Here is a 14,942-nt window from a genome sequence, read left to right as displayed (position 1 = left end):
TATCATAATAATCTATAAACAAAAATGCTTAAATAGGCATCTGACCTCTTCTAAAAGCCCAACAGGGACCTAAATGTACACATACACAACTTTTTGACCTTGCTGGACGAGTCTCGCAAACGCTCGCTAACTCAAAATCAGCGTAAATTTAATACATTCCTACGTTTCACACGCATTAACCTATCAATAACACAGCAAAACCTATTTCATGTGATTATCCGAGCAATAACACGCCAAAAAATGAAAGGGGTCGTTTTCTCAAGTTTCCAGGTTAGGCCAAGTAAAATCATTACTCGGCCCATAGGTTCTGTAACGTATTCGTATTGGACTGGTCCTGCGAGTGCCGAGTAAATTTACAGGCTTAGTGGATTTTAGTGATGAACCGAATCGTTTAAATTCGGTTCGGTTAAAAATCGTCGTCAAAAACCTATTCGATTTTTAGTTAGGACTGTTAGGATGAGTAGTAAAAAACGCAGTATGGGTTTACATTAATCACTGAAAGCGGTGAGGAAAAGCCACATTGCGTACTTTGTAATAAAGTAACTCTCCAACGACTCAATGTGCATCCGCAAAACAAAGATAGAGACAAAAGATTTTTCGAACGTCACGATAAACACCGAAAATGATGAGACTGGATGCTTCTGGTGAAACTACTAGCAAAGCAGAAAAAGCTACACACTATCGGTTAAGCATTAATCAAGCCTTTGTAACGAATTTTATTTACTCCACGTCACCGTACACTTTTGTTAGTTATTGTTTGTATTTCATTGTTTTCACCTTTCTTCCTGGCACCTTGTAATTTCACTGTTTTCTTTCGTTGGTACCACTTCATTTAACATATTGTTTTACCCACATACATTGCTTTTAAGTCTCGCACTTCACTTACTTTCACCACACTATTTTATTACCTTCGTCTCCCCTCTTTTTCCTATTATTTAACGCTCCACTTATTTTTGTATGCCCCGGATGTGCCGCGTGTCGGGAAGGCGCATCCTGATTGGTTGGTGCTTTTTGAGTACGAAACGATTTTCTCTAAAACCGGGAGTCTTCTTCTGGGCGTGGCGTTGATAACACCTCTTTTACAGTGTTGTGTATGAGCAATCGAGATCTTGGCCAGTGGCGTTTTGTATTGTTTTTATTCTTTTTATAGTTGAACACGACGTCCAATAAGTTAAATCAGCCTGGGTTACTTTGGCTTTGTGGTGAGCCGTTATTGCAGGGTTCTGGGCAGTATCAGAATTAGGGAGGCGCGCAAAGTACCAAATTAGGTAGAAGGGTTAATTGGGGGATAACATCGCCACCCAAAAACATCTAACCGCTTAACTGCAAAGCTGCCGAAATAATTCCGTAACAACTTGGCGAGCACGCCAGGACCCTGTCACCACACCCGGCTGGTTTTACTGGGAAGACTCCCCACGTGTATTTTGGTGTTATGATATTTTGAAGGTTGATTTTTCTTAACAATGGCTTTTAATGTTTTAATGCAACCTCCGCCTTTACGGCCGGGAGCTGACCTAGGACAGTATTTTAATGTATTTGAGTCCTATTGTACGAGCGTCGAGGCCTCAGAAGAAATGAAACGACACCTGTTCCTGGCAAGCATTGACAACGACTTGAAATGGACAATACAAGAAAAAGAGGCAAACTTGTTCGAGGTTTTCTACAAGGACCTCAAAGAAGGGCTACTGGTCAACACGCAGAGCGCCAACGCGCAGAGCTGATAAGGCGCGTGCAATTACCTGGCGAATCCGCACGCGAATTCGTTTACGCCCTACAGGCACTGGGCGATGGTGCCTACAGCAACTCCACCGAAGCTGCCCTTAAAAATGAGGTTCTGTACATTACCTTATTGCAAGGCTTGCAAGACCGGCGCCTCGCGGACACTATCCCGATCTCAGAGCCGCAGCTCAAGTCGTTGTCATTACGCAAACACCGAGTTTTGTCCAAGTCGCTGCAGTAAACACAAAAGCATCAGAGATGGAATTAGTACTAAAAAAGTTAGAAGACATGGAGAAACGTTCCAGGGAAAAGAACGCACAACTCGAGGACACCTTAGCGGCGTTACAAGCTCAAGTGGATGCCATAAAGCGCGAACGACCACAATACAACAACGTGCGAGCACGGACTTGCTATGGTTGCGGTGAGCTGGGCCATATGCGGCGCGACTGCCCGCATACGGGTATGCGCACAAAGGACGTCGACACGAGACGTCAAAACATACCATGTACACCTGCGTTTTCCAGATCGATTCGTCGCGCATCGGAAATAAAATGTCACTTCGACCAAAAACGTATAGCTCGAGATGCACCCAAATCGGTAAAAAAACCGCTACACCCGCAGAGCCGTTGCGGTTTGTCAACTTACTGGTCGGCCAGACGAGGATGTGTGCGTTGTTGGACACCGGATTAATACCCTAAAGTGGCATTCCTTAAGCGCCGAGCATCACGACCGGGTAAACAGGTGCTCAAAGAAGAACTTGGTAGGGGCAATTGGCGGTAAATGGCTGCGTCGAGCTTCCCCTCCGAGTGGGAGGATTGATGACTCACGCGAGTTTTTACATTGTAAACAATCTTACGTACGACCTTATTCTATAAGATTAGATTTCCTCCAGTCAAACAAATGCCAGATCTGCTACGAAGCCAACGTGCTAACAGCAGGGGATGCAAGCGTGCCACTCTCGCATTCTCCGGTGCCGTTGCCACCACCTTCCGAGGTGTACGTCGTCGACGATGTCACCATCCCCGCGTTTACCGAGGTATGTGTAACAGCAAACTTTTGCCAAAAGCCGCACACCAGGGAAACCCCTTCTCTAACTAAGAAGATAGACACGGGTTTGTGAAAAAATATGGGTTGTTGACGGCTACGAGTATAACGATGGCGCAGAGTAACACTGTTGGGGTTGTAACGCCTACTTCAGTGCTCCTGGTGGGCACAGACGTCCACTCTGGTGCTTCTACGTAGATTCAAAAACGCGCCTGCCAGGTCCCAACTACAGGCTTCTTCCCACTAATATCCAACAAAATTCCAACAGTTTATTGTATTAACAAAGCCCTTGTTGGCTTCAATTAGCGAGATGTACTTCACGGGATTAGGCGGACGGTTTTCTAAATGAAATATTGGGCCATAAGTACGATAGAAAAATGCCGGTTTCAAAGATAAAACATTCTTACCGAAACGTTTTGACCAGGACTTTAAACAGTTATTTTTCAACGAGCATTCAAGTCGAACTGCAAGTAACAAACAAAGTACACTTTAAACCAGGTTTGACAATTCAAGACAATGGTTATTGACATAAACACACATGCAAATAAAACAACACTTACCGAAAACAACTGGGTCACTAATTACTGTGAGACTTGATGTTCACAGCAATAAAAACAGGTTACTTAACTTGTTAAGAATAATTAACTTAAATTTCCTGCAAAACAAATGACACAAGATTCGTAGACCCACGAAACTAACTACAGTTGTCAGCAAACTTGCCGAACACGAGGGGAGAATTTCTCCACGTGGAGGCGCTATTTATACAGAAATTTACCATTTGGGGAGACAGTAGATTTACGATGTAACATCCTCCCCCACAAATGTACGGCTCAGAAGAGTACATTTCCAATTCACAAACAAAAATAACATCGTAAATCACACAAGTTACGGAGACGAAAAATTTGCCAATTTCAATTGGCTAGTTGCAGCAAAGTCTGTATGAATAAACATGCGTGGGTGTTAGCTCAACAGCATAGCGTTCATTTCTTCATGTCTTCCTTCAATTTAGAGCACCACGCTCAATACTAGTAGTCGACGACTAGTTGTCGGAGCCTGTCGAATGCACTTGGGAACCGCTAGCCTCGAAAACAAGGCACAACTTTGCAATTGGCCTTTTGATTATGTTTGATTTCGTTTTGACGTCGACTTGTCTGACAACTCCATGTTTGTCCGGATAGGTATTTATAACTCGACCAAGGTCCCAGCCTCGACGGGGCATAGATTCGTTAACAACGAGAACAATATCGCCGACTTCGATATTTTTTCTTCTGTCTGGCCACTTTTGCCGCAAAGCGATGGTTGGCAAGTACTCATTGGTCCATCGTCTCCAAAATTCGTCAGCTAAGAACTGCACTTGGCGCCAGCGACGGCGGGTGTAGTTGTCCTTTTCGTCAAATTGCCCAGGTGCCATAATAGGGCTTGGCTTCTGTAACAGAATGTGATTGGGTGTCAAAGGAACGTCGTTGCTTGGACTAAACGTGACGGGCGTCAACGGTCTGGAGTTGAGTATATTTTCAACTTCCACCATCAACGTACGTAGGGGATCTTCACTAATAATCGGGGACTTGTGTAGCATCGAGTTCAGGATTTTTCGTATGGAACGGATTAATTTCTCCCATATGCCGCCCATGTGACTTGCTGCTGGGGGATTAAACGCCCATTTTATTCCTTTCTGTTGAAGATGAGCTTCCAGCTTCTCCTTGTTCAGCTCCTCCAGGGCTTCGCGTAAAACACGCTCTGCTCCCACAAAATTCGTTCCATTGTCGCTATAAATTTCAACTGGCTTTCCTCTTCGGGCAATAAATCTTCTCAAGGCGTTTATGAACGAGTCGGTTGACAAATCTTCGGCAACTTCGATATGCACGGCACGCATCGTCATGCAGGTAAAAATGCAGCCATATCTCTTTACTTCGCTACGGCCGCGCTTCACTAAAAACGGACCGAAAAAATCGATTCCGGTGTACGAGAATGGTGGCTCGTTCGGCTTCAAGCGTGCTGGTGGTAGATCTGCCATCAGTTGCTGACTGCGAGGCACGTTGCGTTTGCGGCAAGGTATACAGTGAACGAGAGCACGACGGACAGCTGCACCACCCTTGACAATCCAGTACTTCTGGCGGATCGCCGTCCATGTATGTGCAGTCCCTGAATGACCGCCTTGCTCGTGGTAATGCGTAATAATTAGCTTTGTCAAATGGTGATTACTTGGTAAGATGATGGGATGTCTGGATTCAAAAGGAATGGGTGCGTTGTCCAATCTTCCTCCAAGTCGAAGGACACCGCTTATCAGTTGCGGGTTTAACTTGTTTAAGCACTTCGTTTGGTTAGACTTCTTCAACCAGCGACGACCCTTTTGATCTGTGCCTAAATTCGACAGAGCTTCAAATGCAATTGGAAACGCTGACCTTTGGACATACTTCACCAATTCCAGCTCTGCCTGTAAAATCTCTTCAACAGTCAGTTTTCCCTTCTGAACAGTTTTCTTCGAATGCAGGTAGAGTTTGTACCGCAATATCCAGGCTACTGCCTTCTTCAACTTAAACAATGACGAAAACCTGTTTATTAAAGTGTCAACAGGATTGATTGTAGAACAGCAAGTTGCCATTGACTTTTTTACTTCAATTGGCTTAAATTCGTCTGGTACACATTCCTTAAGGGCAGGGTTACATGGCCAAGAACTTTCATGCTTCTGTAAAAATCTCGGACCCTTGAGCCATAAACTTGATCCAAGCAGCTTCTTCACTGAAATTCCTCGTGATGCTTCATCAGCCGGATTCTGCTTGGTTCCTACATGCCTCCATTGGGATGTGGTAGTTTGCTGATGTATTTTTGATAAACGATTTGCCACAAATGTGGAAAAACGCTTTCTCTCATTTGAAATGCTAAAAAGAACAGCACTTGAGTCAGTCCAAAATGTAGATTTACAATCAGGATAGTCCAAGTGTTCATGTAACCACTTGTCAGCTTTAACAGCAAGAACAGCTGCAACAAGTTCCAATCTGGGAATGCTTTCACTTTTTGGTGGAGTGACCTTAGATTTTCCACACAGAAAAGAACAATATACACAATGATTCTCATCCTCTTGTCGAAGGTAAGTAACAAATCCATAACCATTTACAGATGCATCACAGAAATGGTGGATTTGGCGTTCAATCACTCTTCCAAAATCTGGTGGGTTCAAACATCTTGGCAATAAAAGCTGCTTAAGTTCAGGCAGCTGACCACACCATTTTTTCCACTTTTCGGACAGGAATTCTGGGATTGTGTCATCCCAGCCCAACTTCAACTGAATAACTTCTTGCTGGATTCTTTTTGCAACTAAAACAACAGGTGCTGCAAAACCAAGAGGATCATATAGGGAATTAATGACCGACAATAGTCTTCTTCTGGTAAGTCTTTGTTCGTCAATATAGCTTCTTGTTCGAAACCCAAACTTGTCCTCAAATACATTCCAATACACGCCCAGCACTCTTTCCTTGACACTTTCTTTCGGGCTGATATCTTTCATTGATTTTGCTATTTCAGTTTCAGGGATCCGGTCCAAAACTGCTTGGCTGTTTGAAATCCACTTTGTGAGACGAAAACCTCCCCTTTGAAGCAATTTACAAAGTTGGAAAACAGTCTTAATTGCTTCCTCTTCAGTAGGTGCAGATGCTAAACAATCATCTACATAAAAATTGTGCTTCACTATTTCAGACACATGTTTGTCAAACTCATGTCCAAATTCCTCAGTGGTGTGCTTCAAACAGAATGTAGCCATACATGGGGATGAGGTGGCTCCAAATATGTGGACTAACATTCGGTGAACTGTTGGCTTCTTTGTGAGATCACCTTCAGGCCACCATAAAAACCTCAGTAAATTTGAATCAATCTTCTTTACTCTAACTTGGTGGAACATAGCTTCCACATCACCAACAATTGCAATTTGATTCTTTCGGAAGCGGGTTAGCACACTGACCAGACTGTTAACAAGGTCAGGACCCTGCATGAGACTATCGTTTAAGGACACACCTTTTTGTGTTGCAGCGCAATCAAAGACGACTCTGACTTTGTCTGGTTTATGTGGGTGATAAACTGGATGGTGAGGAAGGTACCACGTGGGGTCACTTGTTTGTAGTTCTTCAGTTGGCACCTGTTCAGCATATCCCTTGTCTATGTACTCTTGAATTCTTTCCACATATCCTTTGCAAAGGAAGTCATCCTTTTGCAAGCGCTTTTGCAAATACAGCAATCTTTTTTGCGCTGAAACTACATTGTCTCCAGGTAATTTTACGCTATTCCTCTTGGGTAAAGGTAGGACAAAATGTCCATCCACATGTTTAAGTTCTTCCTTCATAAACTTTAAAACCTTTCTGTCTTCCTTAGATGTGGGGAATTGCAAATCTCCAGGTTCTTCACAAAAATCTTGGTACCATGACCTTTGTATTCTTTGATCCAGTTCCAATGTTCTGATTCGATTGGCTTGCACATACCCTTTATCTGGTGATGGACCAATCAACGACCACCCCAGTGGAGTTCTTGCAGCAAATGGCTCCTTTTTCCCTCCAGTTCGAATCTCCAGGGTGCGATGAGCATACGGTGTATCGGTACCAATTAACAGCATAATTTCCTCACTGTCAACCTTTGGCATCTCAAGACCTTTTAGATGAGGCAAGCTTTGTAGATCCTCGTCAGTTGGGTAGGAGTATGGACTTACTGGAATATGATCCACGGACATGGCTTCTTCAATGTTGATGACTTCATTACCATCCATGGATACCACTTGTAAATCAACACCAATTCCTTCTAGCATCTTTGGCCTCCGCCCAAGTGTATCCATTTGAATGCGTTTGAACTTTCCCTTTAAACCAAGTTTTTCGATTAGCTTTGTATGACAAAACGTAGCATCGGACCCAATGTCAAGAAAGGCATAGGACTCGAATTCTCTGCCATTGGCAACAAACTTTACAGGTAGGACACTCATATATGCACTCCTTCCATTCTTTGATGTGTTGCAACAAACCTTCCCTGTACAAGGCACATCACTTACAGATGAACTTACATTTCTTGCATCAGGATTTCTTATAGCTGATGCACTTCTTGTGGGCAAATGCAATAATGCATGGTGCTTTCTTCCACAACCTTCTACAGAACAAGTAACAGCTTCTTTGCACTGCTTTGCAATGTGACCAGGATTTAGGCAATTGAAACATAAATACTTCTCACGAAACCAGTTGGCTCTTTCTGAAACAGATTTTTTCTTCAAACTAGGGCAGTCAACGAAGGAGTGACTTTGGCTGCAGAACAAGCACTTCGAAACTGATTTTGTAAACCTGGTCTGTGTGGGCGCTCTATTCGCCTTGGTTACAACTGTGTGAACAGAACTCTTCTTGGGTGGCTTGTCCTGGGGCTTCCTTTCTTCTCTTTTGCGAGGTACCAGCAGTTTTGCAAAAACAGTGTTGGCAACCTCTGCTTCTTCTTCAACAAACTCCACTAAATGCTGGAAATTTGCTTCTTCACCCTTTTCTCGGAGAATAGTAGCCGCACGACGTTTCCACAAATTCTGTGAGTTGTATGGTAACTTCAATACCAACTCAACCAACCTGTCAGTGGTGTTCAGATCACTAAAATTTCCCAAGCCTTTCAAAATCAAAAGACATTTGCGCAGTGAAGTAGCAAACTGCTGCAAACCATCAGAATCATCTGGTTTGAGATTTGGACCACTTGTAAGTTGGCGAACAAAGGCTCTTGACACTATGTATGGTTTTCCGAAATTGTCATATAGAATGCTTTGAGCTTGAGCATATCCCAATTCAGGTGGCATAACTGTACAATGCTCAATTAATGAGTAAGCTTTTCCTTTGCAATAATTCATTAGATAGTTCATCTTTACTCGATCAGAAGGTGCCTTCTTTTCAATAGTGGCTTCGAAACTTCTGATAAATGGCCAATAATCCATTGGTTCTCCATGAAATTTCAGTGAATCTGTTTTTGGTGTAGACATTGCATCACCAACTGCAGCCATTATTCCACGCACAACAGCACTTTCAGGTTGTACAGTTTCTGCTTTAGATGGGTTTGCTGGGTCAGCTTTGTCCAGCGGAGAGGTGTACTTGGACTTGCAGGGCTTCAACAATAGAACTTCATTTTCTTCAGCAAGACCATTATGAAAAAGTTTTGGAATATCGGTTTCATTTGATCTCATTTTCCCATCATCTAGAGACACATTAGAAGCTGCCTCCCAAATTTTAACTTCTGCTTCAGCTTCTTCAATTTCACACTGTGCTGCTAGTGTTTGCCTTTGAGCTTCAAGTTTTTGTTTTTCATGTTCAAGTTGTTGTTTTTCATGTTCAATTTGTTGTGTTTTCTCAACATGCCGTGATCTCACTTGAGCCTTTTCAAGACGAACCTTTGCTTCCAACCGCTTTACACTGGATGATGTACTTCCCTGTGTCTTTGTAGAGCTTCTTGAAAAATGGGTAGACTTGGAAGAGCTCGTCCTCGCACTTCGGGCCTGTTGCACAGCCGGAAAAGTACGAACAGCAACTGGAGATGTAACGAATGACGAAGAACTAACATCAATGTTCTCTCCAACCTGAATTTTGAAATTCGTTTGAAACTGACCAATTCTTGCTTCCATTTCCTTCTTACATTGAATGACTTCCTGTAACTGTAGTTGAAAGTCATCATGCCTTTCACCTGATGGTACCCACTCTAAAAGCTTAGAGTATGTGTTTATCAAGCGAGTTGAAACTTCTTCAATACGTTTTGAAACAGAATTAACCAATGAAATATCTTTGTACATGATTGCATTTTCAGCAGTCTTATACCAGTCATTCAGTAATTCTTTGTCATGCTTCAGTTGGATCATTGATGGTGCAGCATGTTTTTTCAGCACTACTTGGTGCCTAGATATTGGTGATGAAAAGGATTGACCTCCTTCACTTCCAGGCATAGCTTCACTTTAAATCATAAACGTTTGTTTTGCAAACGTTTCGAAAACTTCGAATGTAACGCCTACTTCAGTGCTCCTGGTGGGCACAGACGTCCACTCTGGTGCTTCTACGTAGATTCAAAAACGCGCCTGCCAGGTCCCAACTACAGGCTTCTTCCCACTAATATCCAACAAAATTCCAACAGTTTATTGTATTAACAAAGCCCTTGTTGGCTTCAATTAGCGAGATGTACTTCACGGGATTAGGCGGACGGTTTTCTAAATGAAATATTGGGCCATAAGTACAATAGAAAAATGCCGGTTTCAAAGATAAAACATTCTTACCGAAACGTTTTGACCAGGACTTTAAACAGTTATTTTTCAACGAGCATTCAAGTCGAACTGCAAGTAACAAACAAAGTACACTTTAAACCAGGTTTGACAATTCAAGACAATGGTTATTGACATAAACACACATGCAAATAAAACAACACTTACCGAAAACAACTGGGTCACTAATTACTGTGAGACTTGATGTTCACAGCAATAAAAACAGGTTACTTAACTTGTTAAGAATAATTAACTTAAATTTCCTGCAAAACAAATGACACAAGATTCGTAGACCCACGAAACTAACTACAGTTGTCAGCAAACTTGCCGAACACGAGGGGAGAATTTCTCCACGTGGAGGCGCTATTTATACAGAAATTTACCATTTGGGGAGACAGTAGATTTACGATGTAACAGGGGTCTATGTCGCGAATTTGGGGTACGAAGCGGTAGAAATACCAAGCGGGTCAAGGATCGCCTGTGTATGCCTTTGGCAATGTCGAATGTCCAATATCTGGCGCATGTGTTGTGGTCGATGGATCGTCGGCGAAATGTAAACACCCGGATTGTTTTGGCGGCTGCGCAGAAATTTGTTCAGTGTCACCACACGAAACAGCGGATAACCGTGACCCGTTTAAGTGCATTATAGAGCAAGCTCAGATCGGAAACCACCTAACTGAAGAACAAAGAGAAGAGCTGTTTGCCGTTCTTCGCGCCAACCAGGACGCCTTCTCAACATCTGACGTTGACCTTGGACGCACGGTCGTGGTGCGTCACGTGATCGACACAGGAAATAACGCTCCAGTGCGACAGCCACCCCGCCGCAAGCCCCACCACAACAAAGCGAAAGTGGAAGAGATTTTGGCAGAAATGGACAAACAAGGACTGATTCGGCCGTCTAAATCGCCGTGGAGCAGGTCGCTATGGATGCCTCTTCGCAAGAGAAAACTGCGTTTACCAGTCACGTCGGCCTGTTTGAATTTAGAGTACTGCCTATGGGTCTATGCAATTCGGCAGCGACCTTTCAACGCTTAATGCGCATGGTATTAAGGGGGATCGAGTGGCGGGGTGCCTTAGCGTATCTGGATGACATTATTGTTTACTCCAATACTTTCGAGCAACACTTAAATCGACTAGCAGACGTCCTAGAGAGAATTCAAACCGCGGGGCTGACGTTAAAGCCGTCTAAGTGTTCGCTTTTCAAAGAGGAAGTGGCTTTTTTAGGTCACGTATTGTCGAAGGACGGAATACGATGCGACCCCAACAAAGTACAGTCGATTTTGGAATTGATTGTGATAATTACCTTTGTCACCAATATTTTGGTGTGGTTTAAAATTAATAATGAAACGTTTTCGCACAAGTAACGAACACAGTGTAATATTAATATGAAATACGAAGCTGAACGTTAATATTGACATCGTTTATACAAGACCTGTCTCCCACTATCAATCAAAGATATAAAATGCTATAGCCTGTTGGTCCGCCCTGTCATGCGTATGTATGCTTTTTGTAAGAATTTCTCGCTCCCCACTCAATTCAATGAGTTGTTAAATATGACGTCACACCACCTTTGTTGTTTGTGCCCAGCTGACAACATGGCTAGAAGTGTGTTTTGAATGTGTGCTAATACTAATTTCTGACTCTATTTTGATCCAGGCTCTAATTGGTAGGCTGAAAAACAGTATTTAAACTGTTTTCCAACACGAATTAAATAAATGCTTTCATTGATGAAGATTTCGACTTGGAAACGAGCAAAGACTGCAATAATCAGTTACAGCCCTGTGGCGCGGCCAACAAGTTCAGCCAGCCTCGATTAGTGGCCCGTTACATGGTTTAAACACTGAGACATATTTTGCCTGTCGCTTCGACTGCAAAGTGATTGATTGTTACGAAGCTGCTGTGAAAAAAGAAAGGGAAAGATCCTGCAACTTTAGATTTACGTTCTGTTCACTCTTCAGTTGGGTCTACATTGAGTTCCCTGCGAAGTGAAATACATCGCAGTAGAGTTAAGGTAAAAATTGCTCGTCTTCTCACCAGCAAGAGGTTGAGAACCTACAAAGGGCAGTTGATGAAGCTGAACGTGAAGCGGAAGAAAAGCGACTGGCTGCTGAAGAGGAGGCCGAAAATAGGCGACGCGCTGTCGTCGAAAAAGCACGTCAGTCATTGGATGAGAAGAAAAGTCAACTGGATTTGGCGGAAGTCGAAATGGAAGCTTGGGAAAAAGAGTCCCTGTGTGGCTCCCATACCAGGTTAGAACAACAAGCTAGTTATGTTAGAGTACCGTACGTTCCTTCGGAACCTATCCGTGAACTACTTCCTGAGCCCCCTTTTGGTAAAACGTCGAAGTTTAATATGCCTTCAGTTTCGTGTGAAAAAGACCCTGTCTATAATCCCCCATGTCGTCACCCTTTACCTAATACCCGAGAACCGTACCGTAACACAAGCGCAAACGTGAAGTCTAGACTCGTTGGTTATGAAAACCCAAAGGTGGAGGAGCGTTACTTACCTAGACCTGTCATTAAAAAGTTTGACAGTGTTCCAATTGAATTATTGGTCGTTTGTTCGTCAATTCGACATGCATATTGCAAAAAGAGCTCCAAATGACGGGACCAAAAGAAGGGTACAACCAGGCATGGCAGACATTGCCACAGGAGTTTGGTCAGCCCCATGTGAAAGCACATCGGGGTGAGCAACATTAAAAGGGCACCCCTGACGTTAAGGATCGTGACCCAGATGGTCTAATGAGACTGTCTGTTGTAATGGACAAGTGCTGCTCATCTCTGCACGAACGAAATCAAGTTTGCTTCTAGCATTGATTCAATGGACGTAATGCTAAACATTGTCAAAAAGCTCCCTTTGAACATGCAGGATAGCTGGATTATAAAGGCCTTAGAAATTGAGAAACAAACAGGCCGCCGAGCAGATTTTGTTGCGCTGTCCGAGTTCATAAGTGAAAAGAGTCAACATGCGAACTCGATCTTCGGAAAAGCCTTGCACTCAGCCGAAGGTGGGACCAAGTCTAAGCCATCGCCGGACGAAGTGCACACAACGCAACAGTCACCCCATCTACAATAAGCTGTGTGCTATGCTCGCTGGGTCAGGAACTTGAGTTTTGTCCTAAGTTTAAAGGAAAGTCGTATGCTGAACGACGTGCATTTGTACGCACCAAGGAACTGTGTTTCAGGTGTCTAAGACGGGGGCACATGGCTGAGAACTGCGAGTCTACAATCACGTGTGGTGTACTCGGTTGTGGAGGGACGTTTCATCACACTATGCTGCACAATCCCAATTCGCGAACGAGACAAAATGATTACTTCGAGGAGAGTTCGTCGAGCGCAGTGATACCTCCACAAGAGTACAGCGCGAGTGTGAGTGCCTCTAGCGTATACTTGAATGTGGTACCGGTTACAGTGCGTGCTGGAAACAGGGCCGTTAATACCTACGCGTTTTTGGATCAGTGATCTACCACGACGTTTTGCGAACGAAAGCTAATTAATATGTTTGACATTCCAGTGAAGCGAAAGCGAATTTCGTTAAACACGCTAACGACGTCGAGTCACTTGGACAAAGTCACCGTGGCGATCTCCGTGGAACCGGTCGACGGTGGAGACCAGATTAAAATTCCGGACGCCGTCGTCATAGATAAGATTCCTGTCATGCCCAATCCAATACTGGATGAAGGAATTTTAAACACTTACAGACATTTACGGGGTCTTCCGCTGCACAAAGTCCCAGAGGCCACCGTTACGCTGTTAATTGGAGCCAATATACCCGCGGCTTACCGCGTGCAGTCGATACGTCATGGTGGAGGTTCGTGTCCTGATGCAGTGAACACACCCCTAGGTTGGCGCGTCGTCTTGCAAAGGTCCTGTGCTGAACATGTCTTCAGACAACGGAATAAACCTGGTGGGTGCAGAGCGAATTATTCGCGAGGGGATTCGTGCATGGAATCAGCATCAAATTGAAGATTACCTCAAGCAAAAGGAGATACAATGGAGTTTCAACCCACCAAGCGCCAGTCACATGGGAGGGGCATGGGAACGAATGATTCGTTCTGTCAGAAGAGTCCTCAATGCCTTAACCGGCGAGCGAATCCTAACTGATGATAAATTGCAAACATTCCTAATGGAAGTTGAGTGCATTCTTAACTCTCGCCCACTGACGCCAGTTACGCTGGATGGCGATAGTGAGACACCTCTGACTCCAATTCACTTGCTGCGAGTGAATCCAGCTGCAGGCCTGCCGCCGACTATGACGAGCAGTCACGATTGCTTCGCCCGCCGTGGATGGCGTCACGTTCAGTACCTTTCCGACCAGTTCTGGAAGCGTTGGTCAAGGGAATATCTGCGCACCATTATTACAAGACAGAAGTGGCACATTCAGAAGAGAAACGTACGGCAAAATGATATCGTCCTTTTGGTGGACAATCAATCCCCGAGATCATTGTGGTCGATTGGGAGAGTGATCTCCGTCTACCCGAATGAGTACGGTGTCGTTCGAAACGTCGTCGTCCAAACGAGGGGAAATGCCGTGCGAAGGCCGATACACAAATTGTGCGTCGTTGTGCCTGCCGATAAAGATTGTGCAAACCGCGTCCATGCGCACAATGACCCAGCTGCGGTGGGCACTTCCCACAGATTTCACGGACTGTGACGCTAGAGGCGGAATTGTAAATAGTTGTGTTATGTCGCATTATTAACGCTACTCGAAAATGTGTTGTGAAATTGAAAGTAAAGAAAAACTTGTCAATTTGGGGGGAGTATAAGAATTTCTCGTTTACTTGCTCCCCACTTAATTCAGTAAGTTGTTAAATGCGACGTCACACTACCTTTGTTGTTTGTGCCCAGCTGACAACGTGGCAGAAGTGCGTTTTAAATGCGTGCTAATACTAATTTCTGATTCTATTTTGATTCAGGCTCTAATTGGTAGGCTGAAAAAC

General features: G+C 43.9%; 1 pseudogene; it reads left to right on the top strand.

The window, feature by feature from the left end:
• The first annotated feature begins 1,068 nt into the window (after positions 1-1,068).
• On the top strand, positions 1,069-12,607 carry LOC145895666 (uncharacterized; annotated as a pseudogene).
• The last annotated feature ends 2,335 nt before the right edge of the window (positions 12,608-14,942 follow it).

This window comes from Ascidia mentula, chromosome 3, assembly GCF_947561715.1.
Source record: "Ascidia mentula chromosome 3, kaAscMent1.1, whole genome shotgun sequence".
NCBI lineage: Eukaryota > Metazoa > Chordata > Ascidiacea > Phlebobranchia > Ascidiidae > Ascidia > Ascidia mentula.
The sequence above is the reverse complement of the archived record's forward strand: the minus strand, read 5'-3'. Positions and strand labels throughout refer to the sequence as shown.